Raw genomic sequence first — 21,103 nt, forward strand, 5'->3', positions numbered from 1 at the left:
CAAGATCACCTAATGTAGTCTATGTAGAAATGTTTCTTTTAGACTGTTTCCTATTTTGTTAAACTTTATGAATCATGTTCCACTGAATGTATTAAGCCTATTGTTAAAAGCCCTATTTAAGAGTGTGCATTTCTCTCACAATAGAGAATCCCCATTTTTAGAAGGCAAATCTATGCAGGATTGCTTACTGAACCTGTGATTTAGATGTTATACTGCTAATTTACTGATGGCATATGTTATAATTTGTATATGTATTTTAATACTTACATAAAGCATTTAAAAAGGTTTGCAGTCTGTCTTATGAGCAAGTTTCAGAAATATTATGTGGGTCCTTGTTGATTTAAAAGTGGCAGTTCCAATCAGAGAGTACCAAAGTCCAAGCTACAGGGACTCACGCTTCGAAGGTTGAAAATGAGGTGCTGAAATTGCATGGCTTTATTAAGAATCTTGAAAGGGTTCTTTTGTGCCAACATATTTTGGTAGTGTTAAAAGCGCCAACATAACAAAATGTACTGCATCCATTTCCACTAACTGATGAAGCAGTACTGCGTACTACAGACAGTACAGTACCTTTTAAAAATTATGATTCAGTTAGTAGGGGTTTATCGAGGTTCGTGACTTGAGACATGGCAGTTTGTATACAGGATGAATCAAAAATGGGTTAGTAGAGTCCCTTGAAAGGGAAATGTGGAGCACGATAAAAGTCAACTGTAAGCTGGAAAAAGAGATGAAGGGGCACACCGATTCAGGTTGTAGACATATTCTGCACATGTGGTACTGGCCAAACAATTTCCAAGCACACTTTTGGTTTGTTGGGAAATTAAAAGTTACTTATTTCAAATGCTATTTATCTTGCTTGGAATCCTTCAATGATTCCCAAAGGTAAGCTTGCACTTTTGTGTAACTTTATGACGGTTTGCTATTCACAAGGGGATTTACTGGGTGCTTAAACTTCACACTCGTAAAGATAATATTCTTAAATCTCTTTATGTATAGCAAACAATCGTAAACTTAAATGAAAGTTAAGCTTTACTTTGTAAGTAAGTACGACCAATGTACTGAATCCTGAAGCCCTTTGGTATTACATAGGAAATATTTTGTTACTTCAAAAGTGAATGGCAGTGTAATGAAGCGAGTGCACTGGATACTGGATGAAGCATAAGTATTTATTTGATGAGCAGTTTAAGATAATATCTATCAACGTCCTATCCACACAGTGCGAGTCACAGGTTTTCAGCGAAAAACTTGGTTGTTTGTCTGGGTATATGCATAAGATTTTGTTGAAACCTGGAGCTGTCCCAGTATCTTGTAAAGTACGTGGCGTACCTTTAGCAATGAGAGAGCCCATGGAGAAAGAAATGCAGAAATTACTTGACGAAGGAATCATTGTCAAGACTGAAGCTAGTGAATGGTTGGCCCCACTGTACTTGCACGCAAGGCCTCGGTTGAGGTGAGGCTTTGTGTGGATTTATGCGAGCTCAATCGTTCTGTTGTTGCTGATAAATATCCTCTCCCAAACATTGCAGAAATGCTAACACAATTAGATGGAGCTGAGGTCTTCTCCACTCTGGAGCCGCGTATCACCAGATTAAGATTTACCCAGATTCAATGAGCCTCACTGCATTTATAACGCCTTTTGGTACTTTCAAATTTACAAGACTCCCTTTCGGGCTCAATTCTGCAGCCTCAGTGTTCCAGAGAGCTATGGAAGATGTTTCACAAGGGTTATCTGGTGTCAAGATTTACCAGGACTATGTTCCGATATATGGTTCATCACAAGAATTACACGATGAGAGGCTCAGAGCAATCCTAGAGTGTTTCAAATCTTGCGGTTTAACCCTACAAGAGAATAAGTGTAAATTCAATCTCACGGAAATTGATTATTTGGGGCACAAGTTAACCAAAGAGGGTGCTAAACCTAGAGATCACTTAGTGTCAACTATTGAGAACCTTTCTGTGCCTCAATCCTGGGATGAGTTAGTCACTTTTCTCGGTATGGCCGAATATTATAACAAGTTTGTTCCACAGTTTGCTTCTCGTTCTTTCTCTCTCAGAGCTCCTCTCAAGAAGGGTGTGAAATTCTCATGGTCACCTCATTGTGAATCTGAATTTGACGATATTAAGGGGGCTTTGAGTAAGGCTCCCTCTTTAAAGAGTTTTGAAACTTCTGCTAATTCCATCCTCATCACTGATGCTAGCTCGAAGGGGCTTGGGGCTGTTCTCAAACAGGTGAAAGATGGTCAGGAAATCACTATCATGTTTTTGTCATGAGCTTTGGTGGGGCCGGAAAAACAATACTCAGTTATAGAAAAATAAACTCTTTGTATCTTCTGGGCGATTAAGAAACGTAAAAAATTTCTATGGGGAAGTTCTTTCACTGTGCACTCCGACCACAAACCTTTAAAAGATTTATTCACTAAAAAGAGTCTTGATGCTGTGTCTTCAAGAATCACAAGGTGGATTGTTGCTCTGCAAGACTATGATTTTGCTGTACATCACATCCCTGGTATTCAAAACAAGGTTTCTGATTGTCTTTCCCGTCTAGTCAATAATGATCCCATTCACTCTCTAGATGTTTCTGAAGAATTGTGGGAAGATGATGATAATAAAGTGTGCGAGATTACTGCTGGAGTTCTGAGTGAAGGTGATTGGAAATCTGCCATTGAAAGTGAATTAGTGATTAAAGGTTGGGAGAGTGGCATTAAGAGTTTGAATGAGGAGACACGTAAGTTTTGGAATGTGTGCCATGAATTTTCTGTCTCTTCTGGGTTACTTTGGTGAGGTACTAAACATGTTCCACCCCTATCTATTAGATCTAAGATTGCACAACAGGCACATCAAGATCATCAGGGAGTCTCTAAGACAAAAGAAAGAATTTGCTTACACTTTTGGTGGCCCGGAATTGACCTTCTAGTTGAGCATATGGTGAGAGACTGCGCTGAGTGTAACACCTCTGATGAGATCTATAAAACTAGAATCCAACCCATGGTAGTGCGTGAGGCCCCTGTTCGATGTTGGCAAGAGGTTGCATTAGATCTTTTGGGCCCCATTTCTAGTAGCTCAGGCCAGTCATATGTTCTTGTTCTAATGGACATGTTTTCTAGGTGGCTAGAGATTAAGATCACTCGCAGCATCGAAACTAAAGATGTCACTAAATTTCTTGATGAGATTTTCTCTCGAAAGGGTTTTCCTGACTGTCTCCTTACCGACAATGGAGTCTCGAGGGAAATGGAGGAATTTTTGTCTGAGAAGGGAATAAAACACAAACGGTGCGCCCGCTACCATCCCGAGACAAACGGGATGGTGGAAAGGTTTAACCGGGTGTTAAAAGAATCCATTCAACTAGTCAAAACTCAAAATAGAGACTGGATGTCTGGAGTGGCAGAACGTGTGAATGTATACCGTCTCACCCCTCATTCCACCACGAACAAAGTCCCGTTTGAGGTTTTTCGTGGGCGGAAGCCTAACACCTTAATGCTCCAAGCTTGGATGAGAAACAAAAGTGAGACTACTGATGTTGATGTGTGTCCTACTCCAGGTTCTAGTATAGTTCCTCCTGACATAGGTCCTGATGCGGAGCAAAGTTTAAAGATTGTGAAGAGAAAAGAGTATTTTGACTCAAGACATGCCGCCAATAACAACTTGTGTGAACGTAGGAGACATGGTGCAGGTAGGACTTCCTCAGAGGTGTGTGAGAGTCTCTAAGTTTTCTTCTCCATATGTTGTAAAAAAACTTTTCCAGAATGCTGTTAAGTTAGAGGATGGTCGCATCTGGAACTTGAACAGAATCGCTCCCAGGTAATTACAGGCAGCATCTCCTGTACGATGCAGTGTGGTAGGAAGAGGAACCCCAGCTCTTTGTTCCGATGTGCTGCAATAGCCATCAAACAGCGTTTTGAAAGTGGCGATCAAGCTATGAAGCTCTGTGGTGACCAAGAAAGCAGCAGAGATGCTGTGAGAAAGTGGGCAGCCACAGACAGAGCCGAACAGAGAAGATGCTATGCTGCCCTGGACTGCGAGGCACGGCAATAAAATGGCAACCACCGAGCCTGACTGGTGAGACCCTGGTGATCGCGGCATGCTATCAAAACTGCACAATGGAGCATCGTCAGGGCCCAAAAACATCCATTCCACTGTCATTCGACAATGTCTTGCACCGTGCTCGTCCAATTTCGAATAAGCTATTTAACTCCTTTTGTGATCTGGAGCTCACAGCCCATTGTATCTTGACGCCAGGGTGACAGTTATTCAGAAGCCTGGGAGGCATCTGTCAAGCTGGGGCTCATTCAGTCTATTATCCTTTTGAACACCAACACCAAGATTTTCGTCAGGGTGTTGAAAGCCAAACGGGGCCTACAGCTTCCAGGCTTGGTGTACCCAGACCATTCAAAGGCTTAACTGTGAGGGCAAAAACAGTTATGCATTTTATAGATAACACCCACAGGACCTGGAAAAAAGTACTCCTACACATGTTAGAAAGAGAGAAACTATTTGACCAAGTCAACCGGTATTTTCTGGATCACACACAGGACAAATCTGTCTTAGGTTGCAGGTTTAAGGCTTGGCTACTTAGCGGGTACAAGAACCGGGAACTACAACACTATTGTAACAAAACGTTTCTCCAGGTGTGGGGAGTGGAAAAACTGAAAAAAGAAAATGTAAACTTACGACCGATTTGGTGTTTATCAGCTTTTTGTCAATTTATTCGTACGGGCCTTAAAGTTTCCGTGAATGCTTGATACATTTGAGATATAAGAGCGTAATTTTTTGAGACCAGAGCCCATTTAAGATTTTTGCGATTGTGCAAAAAATAGGGTTGGTAGTAACTTTGAGCTTTAGTCATGTGGTCATGTATTTGGAAAAATATCTCGATGGATTGTGGCACTGAGGGCATTATGGTCACTGTCCATCGTTGGCAGTACTTCCATATCCCCTACCTGGGGCCATAATTTGATGTAAAAAATATGTAGTCAACATTACTAGAATAGTGACCACCTATGAAGGTGGGATTCTGGGAAATGTCAGAGATTGTACGACCATTTGCAGCCCCTAGTCCATGCGTAACTAAAAATGTCAGTAATTAATTTGGCAGTCTTTGTTTGCCTCTGAGTGGGATCAAAAGTTAGGGAAGGCACCCCCCTCCAAAATTCATCTTCTATACTTGTCAGGGTAGATGGAAATTCTCCTGGAGCTACTGCAGTATTACAGTCACCTTCAATTACGTTACGGCACAACGAGTGGATAGTAACATGCCGTGCTGCTGTTATTACAGGCTTGTCCTTTGATTCTGTTTTTTCACCTGTACCTATTTTCCTTGTTTTTTGCTATTTGTAGTATCTTTTTCTGTCTCTTGTTTTGTTCCTGCATTAGCCATAGTTTATAGTTTCCTGTCTGCACTCTTGATCTGCTCTGTTATATGCAGATTCCTTACCTTGTATTCTGTGTTCCTGTTCATCTGCAGATTTCTGTCTTGCCTTATTTGAGTGGAAATCGTTCCTAGCCTTGTTTCAAGGATTTCCAGTCCTGTTCCTGATTTCAGTCCGGCTTTTGCCTGAGACCAGTTTCTGTTTTAGTGTTCCTTGTTCTGTACCCTGTGGTTCTGCTTCGTAATGTTAACCTGATTTTCATTGCTTCCAAGAGTGGTAGTTATTTTCCAAGGATATGTCCCTTGGCAGAGAGAACCACCCAGCACACCTTCTCCGTAGGAGCTGCTCAGTGAGATTAATCTGCTCCTTGCTTTCGTATAAGACCTTGTCAACTCACAGAGAGATAATATCAGAGGAGCAGGCAAACTATAATTTATGATAGTTTGTCCATAGTTTTGCTGCTTTATATTCCTGTTGTGTTTTCTTGTGTTTTCCCTGAAGACTTCCAGTGCCCTCCAGGAATCCAGGAGAAGGCACTGGAGTGGATCATCTCCTTCCTCGCTGGAAGGACACAGAGAGTCCGCCTACCTCCGTTCAGATCTGCAGCCACGGAAGTCATCTGCGGCGTTCCTCAGGGCTCCTCGCTCAGCCCCACCCTCTTCAACGTCTACATGAGCCCCCTTGCGGCCATCGCACGACAACACAACCTCAACATCATCTCCTACGCGGATGACACCCAGCTGATCCTCTCCCTGACCAACGACCCCGCCGCCGCCAGAGCCAACCTTCACGATGGGATGAAAGACGTAGCCGAGTGGATGACGACCAGCCGCCTGAAACTGAACTCCGACAAGACGGAAGTCCTCATCCTGGGCTCCTCGCCCTCCGCCTGGGACGACTCCTGGTGGCCCCCCGCCCTGGGCACCGCACCCAAACCGACAGACCACGCACGCAACCTGGGCTTCATCCTGGACACCTCCCTCTCCATGACCAGACAAGTCAACGCCGTCTCCTCGTCTTGCTTCAACATCCTGCGCATGCTACGTAAGATCTTCCGGTGGATCCCCACCGAGACGAGGAAGACGGTCACCCAGGCCCTCGTCACCAGCCGACTGGACTACGGCAACGCCCTCTACGCTGGTACCACCGCCAAGCTCCAGAAGAGACTCCCGCGGATCCAGAACGCCTCAGCCAGACTCATCCTCGACATCCCCCGTCGCAGCCACATCTCCGGACACCTGAGAGACCTGCACTGGCTCCCCGCCAACAAGAGAATCACCTTCCGTCTCCTCACCCACGCACACAAAGCCCTACACAATCAAGGCCCGAGCTACCTCAACAACCGCCTCAACTTCTACGCTCCCAAACGCCATCTCCGATCAACCAGTCACGCCCTCGCCGTCGTCCCCTGCATCCGAAGAGCGACAACAGGAGGAAGGTCCTTCTCCTACCTGGCCGCCAAGACCTGGAACTCCCTCCCGACCGACCTGCGCCTGACCCAAGACCACCTCTCCTTCAGGAAGAAGCTCAAGACCTGGCTGTTCGAGCAGTAGCGGCACCCCCCCCCAAGCGCCTTGAGACCCTCCGGGTGAGTAGTGCGCTCTATAAATGTCTTTGATTGATTGATTGATCGATTGCCCTAATCAAAGCCTATTCCAGGGGGGCGCTAGAGGGCTGGCGGACAAGATGGCTGCACCCTAGGGAGGCTCTGTCAGCCCGGGAGCCGCAGTGGACATTATCCGACAACGATAAGGCATCAAAGTGCGCAAAAAGTGTAGATAGTGCAATAAGACGCTGCTGCCATCCCAAATGCCGCAAGAGAAGAGCGAGAGAGCCTATACAGCCGGAAAAAGACAGGTGCCGTGCGGAGACCCGCAAAGCAAGATGGAGAACTGCGCAGCTCTAACCTTCTGCAGGCTGTGACTGCTTAAGTGAGTTTTGCACCTCCGGCCTTTGCTCCTCCCATACACTGCGCTGATGCGAAGCCCTCCAGAAGATGAGGTGCAGAGAGATGGCGAACTGGCAGCGGTGCTAAGAGTGGCGACTGGTGGGGCCAGTTACTGAGCACCTGGACCCTATACCCTGGCTGAAAACTGCAGAATAGTGAGATGCGCTGCCTGGTAAGTGAGCTGCGCGCCTACCTGCTGCCGCTGTGAATCTGGAGGATGCGCCCACCCAAGAATCGCTGACTGAGGCGGTCGTCTGCCCTGAGACTGGAGCGTGGCCCCTGCTGACTGCAGGGAGGGGGAGCTGAGCAAGCTAGACGGATCACGCTGCCTCAGCCTGGCCTCCTCTACGACCGCTGATCCGCTGCGTAGGCCCTGCCAGGATCCAAGAACGGCAACATTCTGTACAACGAGGGATGCTACTGGGCAGAATAGCTCAAGCGTGCTAACACTGCTATATGTAGAGGCGTTGATACTGGCCTGGAGGTGCCAATGCGGTGGGGCCACGCGCCTGCTGGGGGGCCCCGTGGGACTGCAAACTCTCCGTGGGAGTGGCTCACTAAATGAATAGCGGCACAGAGCTGCACTTTGCCACAAGCTAAAATGATTTTTTACTGCCAGAGGCTTTTGCTGGGGCAGCACACTTTCTGGGACAGATACCTGTATGCTGGGCAGAGGGACCTGTGTGCGAGTTTATCCTATACCGGGGGTGTATTCTGCTGCGGTTGCGGCCTGGTCTTTTGCTGCCCAGGTGGCGTTTGACACAGTCTGCACAAGTGGCAGGCTGCACCAGGCCTCATTGTGGCATCACGAAGGAATGCAAGCTGTGTGCTGGACACAGATGAGCCTGTTAAATATACCTTGCAGCCGTGCCCCTACACCAAAGTACTGAATCTCTGTTGTGGGAGGTGCGCGACTCAGACCAAGTCTGTCGAATCTCCCCTCTGTGGGGCACATACGCCGCATCTGAAGCCTCCACTATTATACATCTAGAGCCTCTCTGGTCGCGTGGCTGGGACCAACATGGGTCGCACAGAGGGCAAGCAGTCCAACCTGCAGTTCTCCACCGGGAAAAATGTCCTTGATGACCCAGAAGATGCAGCAACACAAAGGGAGGAGGATGCCCCCTACCTCTACCTCGATACAAGACTCGGACATTAAGGCGCTACTACTGACCATGCAACAGAGTGTCACGTAAATTGAATTTAAAATGGATGCAATGAACAGTTGCATGGACTTCATAACGCAAAAGCTAGAAAAAAACGATGGTGGCATCTCCAAAACCGAACAGCGCATTTCTGCAATATAAGACTGCTCCACGGCCAATAATGAGAAAGTCCTGGGTATGGAGAAGCTACTAAAGGTCATTACTGCCAAAAACAAAGACCTGGAAGCACGCTCGCGCAGCAATAACTTGCGTTTTGTGGGGATACCGGAATCCACGGCCACCGGACGTATGGAGGACTACATTGAGAAACTCCTGCTAGACCTGTTTGGCGCTGTGGCTTTCTCCAGGGTCTTGGTGGCCGAGAGAGCACATCGTTCCTTGGCGTAGAGGCCAAACCCAGACCGATTTTGGCACGCTTACTTAATTTTAAGGACCGGGACACTACACTGTGCTTGGCCAGGGAAAGACAAGAGTTGTCCTTCGAAGGAAACAAAATTTTGATATACCCGGACTTCACACTGGCGGTGCAAGAGGCACGGAAAAAGTTACAGCTGGCAAATATACAATATTCCATGCTTTATCCTGCCAGATTGAGGGTCTTTCATTGCGGTAAGCTGCCTGTGTTTCACAACCAACAGCAGGCTCAGGAAACTTTGAAAACTGCCCTGCGACACCCGCCTGCATCGCGAGATGAGAGCAGATGTTCTGGAGAGTCTTCCCCAGCCCTAGATGAGGAGCGAATGTGACAAGCAACCAAAAAAAATCCTGTTTTGTATAATTGACTGGTCAATATGAGTTCCCGTGCTGCGTGATGGCACACATGTCACATTGAACATATAAGATCCCATGCATGCATATGATGATATGCCAGGTATAATTATTTACCGATATGCCACGTTGCCTTAGAATAATGTTCTACCGGGCTCCCTCGGTGCTGCGAGGTGCGCTAATGGTCCCAGTGGAAATGCACCCTCCCCCCCAAGTTTGAAACAGAATTCCTATGATATGCTGCCTTTAGCGGCGCTTTGCATCATGTTGGGTGCCTACTACAGTCTTTACAATTTTGGGAAGGGTGGGTATGCATTCACCTGTAGGGTTGGGCTGCAGGTGTGGGTTGGGGGGGTGGAGGTTTCTTTTAACTACTGGAGAAGAATTGCCCTGCATAGCACTACATACATATTACCGTATATGCTTGATTTCACAGTCTAGTTACTATACAATATTGCTAATAAACGCACTCTCGTCCCCACTGCCATTCCCATGGGGTGACGGCCGCTGATACTCCAGACAGGGCTCCCTTAATTCACTGCCTAACATGGAATGTGCACCGGCTTGGGGACCCACACAATCGTAGTCTGGTACTGGGATATCTAGAAAGACACAAGATCCAAATATCTATGATACGAGAGACGCATCTCAACCCGCGGGTCCCGGCTACATTTGGCAAAAAATGGGCAGGGAATAGCTGCTTCTCTCCATTTTACACATACGCAGGGGGCACAGCTATTCTAGTCAAATCAGGGGTGGACTATTGTCCAATAGGACAGCTACAGGACGCCCAAGGCAGGTACTGCATTATGTGGGGTAGGCTTGCCGGTCACACAGTCACTTTGGCCTGCTGCTATGCACCCAATATTGATGATCTGGATTTTACTGTTAACCTCTGGGGGCGAATCTTAGAAATAAGCTCCACGTTTATAGTATGGGGCGGAGATTTCAACTTGACGTTAGGCCCTGGGCTGGATCACTCCCCTACACATACACTTTCACATCCCCAGACTACCAAACACATTTCAGACATTATGGTCGATCACCACCTATTTGACGCATAGAGAGCCCTCCACCCTGCCCAAAAGAAGGGCACTTTTGCATCCAGTATACTCTCCAGCTCCAGCTGATGGAGGCTGGACTTTTGGCTACTCTTGGCAGGGCTAAACACGTGGCTAAGGGAGGCACCGCACCTCTTCAATCACTCCCCTGTTCTTTTGAAGCTCTCCCCGCCGGGCAGCTGCATCATCCCCTGATCGGTCACTTAGCACTAGGCTCAGAGAGCTCCTTACAGAAAATGCAGATGAAGCAGAACGTGAGTCCAAACTTTGCTCGAAATACCATGTGGCCCGAGCTTATGGTGAAGGAGAGCGCCCCGGCAGGGTTCTCGCGGAAGCTACCCGAGTCCCTAGATTCGTCAACCAAATATTGGAAATAACAGATGACGGACGGAACAGACATACTGATTCTAACAAAATCCTTGAGATATTCTCCAACTACTATGCAGAGCTATATCGAAGGGGCGGCTGGTGACATTTGAAAGTGGTGGGGGTGTAAAACAATTATCGTACTGCACTGTGGCGAGCGAGCAGAACGAGCGAGCTTGAACCATCTACGGAGAAAATTTTGGAAAAAGAGTGGGCAAATGGTGCATTTTCAAGCAAATTTAAGAAAGCAGGAAGGTTAATAAAGCAATTGTGAATCTGTTCTAACAAAGACAATGACTGACAAAACTGTCAGTCTAATCAGATGCATATCAGATGCCGGCCTACCACATGCTCTGTCCAACTGTGCCACTGTGTGCTATTCTTTCACAAGTCTAATGTGTAAGGGGCTCTCTTGCCTTCTATATCCTCGGAAAATCCACTCATGAATGAATACAGCAGAGGTAGATCACTATGGCACCACGCTTGCAATCTTTGTTGTCTGAGACCAGAATTTAACTTTCGGATGTCTGTGATTCTTCCTACTCCCTAGCTTCTTACCTTCAACAGAAGGGTCCCCATCTTGAGTCTGTTCAATTTGCATGTATGGTACCACTCCTGAACAGTACTGAGAGCAGTGGTGAAATCCACGTAGATCACATACATCTCTGAGATGTCCTCTTGTCCCCTTATCCCGGAGCCAAGAAGGTCCACATTCTACTAGCACAGTGCTCAGTTTTTGTAGCCAAGTTATTTTAGAACCTAATTTTCTCTCTTTACAAGCCACACTGTTTGGTTCTCTTTTCTTTTATAGGTAGATTATTGAGTTTCTTTGCCTCTCATTAATGTTTGGCTCATGTGCACTGTCAGGTTCGGTTTACTTTTTGCCCTCAGTTTTCTGGAATGGATCTGCAGCTGTAATTCTACAGAACTTTTTCCAATATTAGTGGATCACTGAATTGGGAACGAAATATGCCACTAAATATGACGTTCCTAGGGTCCTGATCTTTATACTGCTTTCAGTAGCTGTCATCTACTGAATATCAGGAATTTATTAATAACACTCCTTTCTCGACACCAAAACCCATTTGCATTTAGAGAGCAGTATCTTAGATCATTCTTATTTCAAGTCTCTTACAAAAATATTTAGGCCGCAGTTACTACACATTTGAGCAGGTCTAATACATGGCCAGTGTGGAAAATCCAGGCTTGCTAAACATTATAGTAATCTGCAGTTAAAACAGCAATCCTTTTGGAGCACTATCAAAAGTATTCCAGGCCCTTATGCACTCCAAAGGTGGGGTCTAAACTTGTCTGCGCTTGATGTTCTGGAATGACAAAACTTATGGTGTAGCAATGAGAAGGAGATGTCCGGTGCTTTGATTATGCAGCTGTGTGAAAGTGAGAAGGTATTATCCCAGGTGTGCTTCCTTCCATCCCGGTCATTGCTGAGACTCATGCGCCCCCAATAAATATGCGGAGGCTGAGCACATGTTGGTTACATAGAGTTCTACAGCAAGTTCTTAAAGAGTTCTTCCATTGAGGAAGCAGCTGTGCAACCTATATGAATGTCTTATTCAATCACTGACAAGCAATTGCAAGACCCAGATATTTACACCTTGGAGTTAATATAACTGAACCCTTGCACAGACAGAAAATGTGAAACATCCTCTATAACCCATGTGGTCCTCTCACTCATTGAAAATACATTACACTGTAGAAACTTGCCCACACTAAACTTCAATCGCTCCTCCTACTGTTTTAATCATCAAATGACAACTACAGAATATTAAAGGTCAAATATTCATGAAAGACAGAGAAGGCTCAATTTAAAGACAATTCAAGTGCAAATAGCATTACACAAAGCCAACAAGTGAACTGCTGTTTCTAACATAGTGGTGAAAACGAGCAAATGTGTGTGGCAAAGTGATGGAGGCTTGTAAATGACGGAGACAGAATGCTAGAGATGCTTAAAGAGACAGGGTGAAAGAGATGAGAGAGGAAGATATAGAGTACAAAAGGTATAGAGGAGGAGAAAAAACAACATGAGTGATAAAGAGAGTAAGAGTGTGAAATGAAAAGAGGGTCCTAGAGGAATGAACAGATAAAAAATAGTTAAAGAGATTGAGTGACAGGTAAAGAGAAAGGCGTGCCAAAGTACTGATACAAGCAGATTAAAGAGTGAGAAATAGGAAGGCAAAAATGTGGTAAAACAAGTTAGATTTTAGCCCTGTGTTAAGTACTAATGACAGTTGTGCACAGAACACCCATTTCAATACAAACCAAAAAAATAAAATTAAAAAAAAACCTGACACAGAAAAATGTTTGTGTTCGGCACGAAAAAATACACACAATGTAAAATATAAATTCTTGAGGCTTGGCCACATTCTCCCCAACGGTGAAACACATTTTAATATGGGCACTGCTTTAACAAAATTAACATTTACCATATTTCTGCCTGTTACTTTGTTCAAACAGATGAAATAGAAACATGCATGCAAATCAGAATCCCGAGTATTTCCGCCAGCAATAATGAACTGCATTTCTAGGTGATTAGGGTGTTTGTAATGTAACCTGCAGATGTACTCTTGTTTTAAATCTTCTTTCCTGGGGATCTTTTACCTGCTGCGGGGAGCGATTGCTTTGTTATTATGTGTAGGCAGGATGGCTGTCTTCTGTGTGTGCTGCTCAGCACTTCTATTTACATCAGCAGTGCTAAATGCCCAATGGTGAGAGGCGAGCCAATCAGATGGCAGATTAGAGGTCAACTCGGAGGCAGCTGACTGGAGACTTTTTACAGCCACTTTACCTAACCTCCACAATTCAAATTCCAAACCTTGCAAAGAAGATCAAGTCACAAACGTTTCCTGGCAGAGCACATTCCGTTCAGTAAAAATTTTGAGGAGATACTGCGAACAAAGGGGCATATTAGCAAGAACCTTGTTAAAATGATCGCCGTTTTAGCGGCAGGAAACTGCCGCTAAAACGAAGGATAATGGGCTTGCTAATATGCGTTATAGAATTCCAATAGAAGCCCAGGTTAGATGTGCAGGACATCTAACCTGGGCTTCTATTGGAATTCTATAACGCATATTAGCAAGCCCATTACCGCCGATTTAAAAATGGCAATAATTTTAACGAGGTTCTTGCTAATATGCCCCAAAGAACTCAAGACAAGTCCCTGCACCTCGCACAAAGTTGTCAGCTCACGCAATTAAATTTTAAGGTGCATATTATCAAGCACGGCATTAAAATTATCGCCGCTTTAGCGGCAGAAAACTGCCGCTAAAGCGGCGATAATGGGCTTGATAATATGCCGCAGAGAATTCAAATAGAATCCCATGTTGACACCAGAACATGGGCTTCTATGGGAATTCTCACGGGCATATTATCAAGCCCATTATCGCCGCTTTAGCGGCAGTTTTCTGCCGCTAAAGCGGCGATAATTTTAATGCCGTTTCTTGATAATATGCCCCTAAACTCTTCCTAGCGTGCAGAAACCTGATTTTTCCACAAAATCCCCAGCGCTCTGATGCAAACGAAGGGCTGCTACTCACAGTCATCCATACACACAGCACTCTCTAAAACCACCAAAAATAAGAGATTCAACGGGCTCCTGCGTAACCCAAACTCACACTGCACTACCGCTCTAACTATTACAAACGTTATACAAACTCCACCTTCAGAGACGTTCACACCGCACTCCCACTGTAAGTCATTATTACAGACATTACCGTCTCCAGCATTACGCGTGCTCACTGCACTACCGCTGCAATTAACAGCCTACCCGCGCTCACTGCACTACTGCTGTAATTATTACTGACTCATGTGCAGCACCGAAGGAGAAAAGTTAAAAGGCAGAAAATCCACGGTACAGGTGAACGGCAGGTAAGAAAAAAGCCGTGCGGCACCGTGGAGTGGGTGAAGAAATGCCACATATGCCAACCCGGCTGTAAATTCCATCTGATCTCCTACAAATGGGTTCTTCTCTAGGTCCAAACCGGAGCATTCAGGTGACTGACCGCGCGCTAATAGTGTGTGAGTCCCATTCATCCAAAGTGCAGTGGCGGCTGGTGACATTTGAAAGTGGCGAGTCAGAAAATTATCGTGGTACTGCACTGAGGCGAGCGAGCGTAGCGAGCTCAAACAACCTATAGTGGGGTCGGGGTGTTTACCCCGCGAAAATTTTGAAAAAAATAGTGAATAAATGGAGCATTTTCAAGCAAATTTGAGGAAGCAGGAAGGTTAGTAATGCAATACACCCAACAATGCCCCAGCCTCCTCCTTATGACCCCTATTACCCTCCCATCTCTCTCCTTTGCTTCTTTCCACCTCTCTCAAGGACCGGAAGAGCAGCAGCACTTAAATCAGGTCCTCTAGAATTATGCAACAGGAAGTACCAAATGATGCAGCAGGGTTGACTACATTTTACAGTGTAATGCAGGGTAGTATTATTTCATTATTATGTCATTTTTTGCACGTTAACACTATGCGAAGGGCCTTCCACTGTGCAGCCAAATATTACTGCATTTTTAGTAACATTTGATCCTTTTTCTGATGGTTTCTGTTAAAATCTTCAACTTAGGCTACAAATGATGGATTATATAGTTAAGGTATCAAATCCATAATTATGCCTAAAATGCAGCAGCATCTAATAAATCCTGTGGCCCTGGCTACAACACTGGTACCCCAAAGTGGTGTTGGACTGCGTGACTGCCGTGTCGTGAGATACTGATCTGTGTGATATTAGTGTGAGTGTGTTTGTGTGAGGAGGGCTGGTGTCTGTGCTTCCGATTATGTGTCCTGCTTGTGTCTGTGTCACAATCTGTGTGATTCAATCAGGGTCACTGGAATTGTGTGCCATAGGAGGACCACAGTATGCAGAAGTGTTGACTAAATTAAGCAGCAAGAAATGACAAGTTATGCCTCATAATGCAGCACATTCTGTAGTAGTATTATTTTGACATTTTAATACACATTTGATCATGCATTCATACAAATTCTGATCAGTATCCCTCCATCCCTTCCCTTTGTTGCATCCAAATCCAACTCTAAAAGGAAACAGCTTCTCAGCTCCCTCCGTGCTGTCCTAAACTATATCCCATATCTGCAACTACCTTCTGCCGCTGCAACTAACTATGTAATTGAAGCAATTTGAGTGTACTCTTAAAAATGCCTTGTACTCAAACTGTCCTCTACGCATAGGCTTCTTCTGCATCACATCGACAGTTGCACGTCTCACCTAGCATCCATTCTCTGAAAACCAAGGTGCAAACACATCTCCATAAATCACATTAAGTATAACACTGAAAATCCTGAAGAAATAGAATTGCACCAGCTAAATTGTTTTTAGCCCTAGACAACAACGAATCAGAATACTTCCAAAAACCCATCCTCTTGCTTCAGTCTCACGCACAGTCAACAATCTAATTATCATGCTCATATTGGTGTTTTAAAGCAGTACAAAAGGGGGTGGTGATGGACGAAGCATCAGAACCAATCAAACACTCACACCCAGTCAACAGATCTGGGTTTGATCCATCACCGTTCTTTAGCCGACTCTGCCACCCCAGTTCAGACATGGCCATATGCAAATCAGTCTGACCCTGTGCCTCATGGGAACAGTCCAGCCCGAACTACCAAGCCATGTCTTCCCTGGACCGGAAACAAACTTCCTAGGACCGGTTTCTGGCATTACAGCCGTCTTCAGCCAGGCTTGCTTGAATCCAGTGGCAAAGTGAGCAAGGGACTCACGTCTGAGCATACCCTGCCAACTTATGGCGAACAAAGCAGTACAAAAGGGGGTGGTGATGGACGGAGCATCAGAACCAATCAAACACTCACACCCAGTCAACAGATCTGGGTTTGATCCATCACCGTTCTTTAGCCCACTCTGCCACCCCAGTTCAGACATGGCCATATGCAAATCAGTCTGAACCTGTGCCTCATGGGAACAGTCCAGCCCGAACTGCCAAGCCATGTCTTCCCTGGACCGGAAACAAGCTTCCTAGGACCGGTTTCTGGCATTACAGCCATCTTCAGCCAGGCTTGCTTGAATCCAGTGGCAAAGTGAGCAAGGGACTCACGTCTGAGCATACCCTGCCAACTTATGGCGAACAAAGCAGTACAAAAGGGGGTGGTGATGGACGGAGCATCAGAACCAATCAAACACTCACACCCAGTCAACAGATCTGGGTTTGATCCATCACCGTTCTTTAGCCCACTCTGCCACCCCAATTCAGACATGGCCATATGCAAATCAGTCTGACCCTGTGCCTCATGGGAACAGTCCAGCCCGAACTGCCAAGCCATGTCTTCCCTGGACCGGAAACAAGCTTCCTAGGACCGGTTTCTGGCATTACAGCCGTCTTCAGCCAGGCTTGCTTGAATCCAGTGGCAAAGTGAGCAAGGGACTCACGTCTGAGCATACCCTGCCAACTTATGGCGAACAAAGCAGTACAAAAGGGGGTGGTGATGGACGGAGCATCAGAACCAATCAAACACTCACACCCAGTCAACAGATCTGGGTTTGATCCATCACCGTTCTTTAGCCCACTCTGCCACCCCAGTTCAGAAATGGCCATATGCAAATCAGTCTGACCCTGTGCCTCATGAGAACAGTCCAGCCCGAACTGCCAAGCCATGTCTTCCCTGGACCGGAAACAAGCTTCCTAGGACAGGTTTCTGGCATTCTGTCCATCAATTGTTGTTTTTGCATTTGTCTCCCCGAGTAGGACGGGTATGCTCAGACGTGAGTCCCGTGCTCTCCATGCCACTGGAATCAAGCTATCCTGGCTGAAGAGGGGTGAAACCCCGAAAGCGATCCTAGGATGTTTCCAGTCCAAGGAGGACCTGGCTTGGCAGTTCGGGCTGGACTGTTCCCATGAGGCACAGGGTCAAGACTGATTTGCATATGGCTGGGTTCAAACTGGAATGGCATGATGAGCAACAAAACGATGGATTTAGGCCCAGATCTCTGTACTTGGGTGAATGTATGACATTGTTCTGCATTCTGTCCATTAATTGTTGTTTTTGCATTTGTCTCCCCGAGTAGGACGGGTATGCTCAGATGTGAGTCCCGTGCTCTCCATGCCACTGGAATTAAGGTATCCTGGCTGAAGAGGGGTGAAACCCTGAAACCAGTCCTAGGATGCTTGTTTCCAGTCCAAGGAGGACCTGGCTTGGCAGTTCGAGCTGGACTGTTCCCATGAGGCACAGGGTCAAGACTGATTTCCATATGGCTGGCTCAAACTGGAATGGCATGGTGAGCAAAAAAACGATGGATTTAGGCCCAGATCTCTGTACTGGGGTGAATGTATGACATTGTTCTGCATTCTGTCCATCAATTGTTGTTTTTGCATTTGTCTCCGCGAGTAGGACGGGTATGCTCAGCTGTGAGTCCCGTGCTCTCCATGCCACTGGAATCAAGCTATCCTGGCTGAAGAGGGGGGAAACCCCGAAACCGGTCCTAGGATGCTTGTTTCCAGTCCAAGGAGGACCTGGCTTGGCAGTTCGGGCTGGACTGTTCCCATGATGCACAGGGTCAAGACTGATTTGCATATGGCTGGGTTCAAACTGGAATGGCATGGTGAGCAAAAAAACGATGGATTTAGGCCCAGATCTCTGTACTGGGGTGAATGTATGACATTGTTCTGCATTCTGTCCATCAATTGTTGTTTTTGTCTCCCCGAGTAGGACGGGTATGCTCAGACGTGAATCCCGTGCTCTCCATGCCACTGGCATCAAGCTATCCTGGCTGAAGAGGGGTGAATCCCCGAAACCGGTCCTAGGATGCTTGTTTCCAGTCCAAGGAGGACCTGGCTTGGCAGTTCGGGCTGGACTGTTCCCATGAGGCACAGGGTCAAGACTGATTTGCATATGGCTGGGTTCAAACTGGAATGGCATGGTAAGTAAAAAAACGATGGATTTAGGCCCAGATCTCTGTACTGGGGTGAATGTATGACATTGTTCTGCATTCTGTCCATCAATTGTTGTTTTTGCATTTGTCTCCCCGAGTAGGACGGGTATGCTCAGACGTGAGTCCCGTGCTCTCCATGCCACTGGAATCAAGGTATCCTGGCTGAAGAGGGGTGAAACCCCGAAACCAGTCCTAGGATGCTTGTTTCCAGTCCAAGGAGGACCTGGCTTGGCAGTTCGGGCTGGACTGTTCCCATGAGGCACAGGGTCAAGACTGATTTCCATATGGCTGGGTTCAAACTGGAATGGCATGGTGAGCAAAAAAACGATGGATTTAGGCCCAGATCTCTGTACTGGGGTGAATGTATGACATTGTTCTGCATTCTGTCCATCAATTGTTGTTTTTGCATTTGTCTCCCCGAGTAGGACGGGTATGCTCAGCTGTGAGTCCCGTGCTCTCCATGCCACTGGAATCAAGCTATCCTGGCTGAAGAGGGGTGAAACCCCGAAACCGGTCCTAGGATGCTTGTTTCCAGTCCAAGGAGGACCTGGCTTGGCAGTTCGGGCTGGACTGTTCCCATGATGCACGGGGTCAAGACTGATTTGCATATGGCTGGGTTCAAACTGGAATGGCATGGTAAGCAAAAAAACGATGGATTTAGGCCCAGATCTCTGTACTGGGGTGAATGTATGACATTGTTCTGCATTCTGCCCATCAATTGTTGTTTTTGTCTCCCCGAGTAGGACGGGTATGCTCAGATGTGAGTCCCGTGCTCTCCATGCCACTGGAATCAAGCTATCCTGGCTGAAGAGGGGTGAAACCCCGAAACCGGTCCTAGGATGCTTGTTTCCAGTTCAAGGAGGACCTGGCTTGGCAGTTCTGGCTGGACTGTTCCCATGAGGCACAGGGTCAAGACTGATTTGCAAATGGCTGGGTTCAAACTGGAATGGCATGGTGAGTAAAAAAACGATGGATTTAGGCCCAGATCTCTGTACTGAGGTGAATGTATGACATTGTTCTGCATTCTGTCCATCAATTGTTGTTTTTGCATTTGTCTCCCCGAGTAGGACGGGTATGCTCAGACGTGAGTCCCGTGCTCTCCATGCCACTGGAATCAAGCAATCCTGGCTGAAGAGGGGTGAAACCGGTCCTAGGATGCTTGTTTCCAGTCCAAGGAGGACCTGGCTTGGCAGTTCGGGCTGGACTGTTCCCATGAGGCACAGGGTCAAGACTGATTTGCATATGGCTGGGTTCAAACTGGAATGGCATGGTGAACAAAAAAACGATGGATTTAGACCCAGATCTCTGTACTGGGGTGAATGTATGACATTGTTCTGCATTCTGTCCATCAATTGTTGTTTTTGCACCTATTGGTGTTTTAAGCACACAAACTAAAACCTCTAGCTCTGTCCTCCCTCCTTGCATGTAAATGTAAAATGCAACGCTTACCTGAGCGGTCAGGCTGAGAGGCGAGCAGCGCTGTTCTTCAATGTTGTCACCATGCTTTATTTTGCTTTCCAAGCCCACGTGTTGCTGATGACAGGGCTCCTCCTAGACACTCTGCTGCACTCTGGGACAGTTAGTTCCTGTTTGCCCCTTCATGAATACGGCCCGCACAGCTGGATGCAGTCATCGCACTTTATAGCGCTCTCCAATTACATATGTTGCAGATGACAGGGCTCCTCCTGGGCTCCCCTATGCACTCTGGAACAGGTTTTCCCTGTTTGCCCTTTCATGTAAATGGCTCGTGCAGCGGGATGTAGTCACCGCAATCTAAAGTGCACCCAAAGCACAGGTATTGCTGATGACAGGGCTCCTCATGGAGGACCGCTTTAAGCAGCTTGTTTAACTAAATTATATGGCAAGAAAAGTCAGATTATATAGTATAATGTGGCACATTATATGGCAATATTATTTCAGTATTTTGATATTTTAACACACATTAACGCTGCTAGAGCAAATGTTTAACTCATTCAGAAGGATTCTTTTTGTAACCTAATCAATGCCATCTAAATTCGCTTCTCGGCTATTCTTCAAATAGGTCAAGCAGCTTTCAGCTCAATAAACAAAGGGCAACGTGCAGACAAGCCAGCGTGTAAAAACAGTGCCAATGGGCTGCGTGCACCTCTTTAAGCCTTGTTTGGGGCCTTTTAAGTATGTAGGAATTTGTAAAGTTATGTCTATTTTTAGGATATCTTTACATAGTCGATGCATGTACCATTTCAGAATACCCAGATAGATAGACTGTGCTTAGTTCAACTAACAAATACAATTTCATTTCTTGATTTTTACTGAGAAGAATGCTATTATCTGTGCTTCACTTGTAAGGATAAAAGAAGAGAACTCAAAAGAGAGAGTTTAATTCACCAGGACTTCCAAGGGCCTTCCTCTTTCATAGGATGTCAACTGCTAAAACAGTTATGCGCTTGTCCAAAACCTGTAAAACAGCGAGGCCACACAGGGGTTGGGAATCTGTTTACCTCGGATTCTGCTGATGAATACATTAGAATAAT

General features: G+C 46.1%; 1 protein-coding gene across 6 annotated transcripts in view; it reads right to left on the reverse strand.

The window, feature by feature from the left end:
- LOC146808888 (phospholipase A2 inhibitor gamma subunit B-like) overlaps window positions 1-21,103 on the reverse strand; it is a 1,090,687-nt gene that overhangs the window by 342,014 nt on the left and 727,570 nt on the right. The window lies entirely within an intron of this gene.

Source organism: Triturus cristatus, chromosome 7, assembly GCF_964204655.1.
Source record: "Triturus cristatus chromosome 7, aTriCri1.1, whole genome shotgun sequence".
NCBI classification, from domain to species: domain Eukaryota; kingdom Metazoa; phylum Chordata; class Amphibia; order Caudata; family Salamandridae; genus Triturus; species Triturus cristatus.